Consider the following 2,255-nt stretch of genomic DNA (forward strand, 5'->3'; position numbering starts at 1 on the left):
TCCATAAATACAACATTGACGCCCACCGCTATTGCTTCATTGCATGTATTTACGTTACATGCTTTCTTAATAAACAAACAAAAAAATCGAATTTACACCTTTCATCTTTTTCTGAATCTCATAATGCATAGGAAGGGAGTTCATATATAAAAATATACTCTCTAACATGTGAGAGTAGTTTTTATATATAACAATAAACTTAGCAAATAATCTCACTATACTTGTTTTCTTCATCCGAAAAAAAAATAAAAAAGTACGGGTCTTGTTTCCCTTATATTTCCTGGACGTGAGATTATGTTGGGTAATGGAATACACTGTGAGGATCGATCTTTCATGTTGATCTATGCACTAGCCCAGAATCTCAAACTTTCCGATAACGCGGACCCCCTGTTCATTCGGGAAGTGATCTGCGGACCCCCTTGTAATGCTAATTTGAAATTTCACATGCTACTAAAAATATACTAATTAGAATTATTACTGACAAGAAAAAGATTCAGAAAAATAATGCAATAAGTAATTTATTCTAAAGATACATGATTGTTTCCTAGTGAACGAAATTTCAATTGAAAATACAGTAAGTTTCAAGACTAAAAATCATTTTTTTTAAAGGGAATTCACTTGATAAACAACGTTCTCAAATCTGTGGGATCACTAATGTGAGAAATGAAATTCTTTGTGTTTTTTCCATAATTGCATTGAAATGTGGAATCAGTGATGAAAATTTTCCGGAAAATTTATATTGTCTTCATCGCTAAATAGCGTTATGACTCCACACCGATAGTACATGAAGGTTTAAAGGAGTAACGCATTTCAAAACTCCTATGCTGGATAAAGAATTCAAATTTTTGTACTTTACCCGTTAATACATTGTACAGATCAATGGTATACGATATGAACTTGTGCGCCTGAACTCCTCTTTATAACGTTGTGTATACGCCACTGGAGGTTCTTGTGTTCAATTTGAGTTGTCACTTGTGAAATCTTTGATTAAATCTGTGCTGAGTAAATGTATTTCATTGCAAGTCCAGTATCACGTGAAAAAAGACAAGCAATATACTGCAAATACCGAAAAAAAAAGTGTTCTCAGCAATCGGCATTTTCGCTATTCAGCGTTCTTTACCAGAAATGGAACGATTAGCTTCAAACTCCTCTTCCGTACAAGCTGCAGATTATTAGACAGTGGTCAGTGGTGTCAGGTTACTTAGAGGGATGGAAGTATCGAAAAAGAAAATTCCTACGAAGGTCGCAGACAAACGACATCCCACACCCTCTGCCCCATCCTTCGCGAGGAAAAAAAAATAAAGAAGGGGAGGTAAACTTCTAACTCAATCTTCCAAATTGTGTTCGACAACACTGCCATCTATTTTTGTAAATTTCGTAAAAACTGAAAGCTATGCCCCCTGCGAACGTAAAATTGTACTTCTTTCTGACGACACTATTTCATCCCTTTAGACTAACCTTAAAGTAGACTATACGCTTAATGTTACGATTACAGTAACTTATCCTTAACATTGAAGCCGGGTTTGAACCCGCTTCTCTTGTGTTTGTCAGCCGTGTTACCGACTGAGCTAGGGCAGCCCTAACTTATCCTTATAGTAGTGGTATAGTTGTACTTTATCGTAGCACAATCCTTTAAGACAGTGTCCATAAAAAAAAAGTTTAACTAAACGGAAATCAATTAAAATATATCGAGACTCTCCTGAAAACACATAACGCTTCCCGCCATTGATATGCACCCACATACATTTCGCAAAGTCGGCGCCGTTGACCGTGCGTGAGCCTTCTCTGGCTTCTTCCATTTCCTCTTACTTTCTTCATTCCATTATTTCATTTGTCATCATCATCACCGTCTTCTTTAGCCTAAAGTCAAAGACATGGGATATAAACCTAAAATATTTCATTTCCTTAGTAAAATATCACTTTTTAGAGTTCAAAAAAGAGAGCATATTCGTGTCGGAGAGAACTCTTGTAACTCTAGTATTGAGTTTGGAATGTGTTCACCTCGTTTCGGGACGGTTTATCCTCGAATTGTAGGGAAGTGTGTGAAACGCACTATTTAACTTAATTGAATAGAACAACAAGTGGAAAATCTAGGAAATATCTTCTTTCCTTTGTTTTAAAGAAAAAAATCTTATCTTAAAAAAAATAACATTTTCATAACAGTCACCATTTCAGTTTAAAACATGATAAATTTTATCTTCAACTACGTCACGCAGAAGTGTATTGATAAAAAAAATCTTTGATATATGATTATA

Source organism: Thermobia domestica, chromosome 16 (assembly GCF_964235325.1).
Source record: "Thermobia domestica chromosome 16, izTheDome1.hap1.1, whole genome shotgun sequence".
Taxonomy (NCBI): Eukaryota; Metazoa; Arthropoda; class Insecta; order Zygentoma; family Lepismatidae; genus Thermobia; species Thermobia domestica.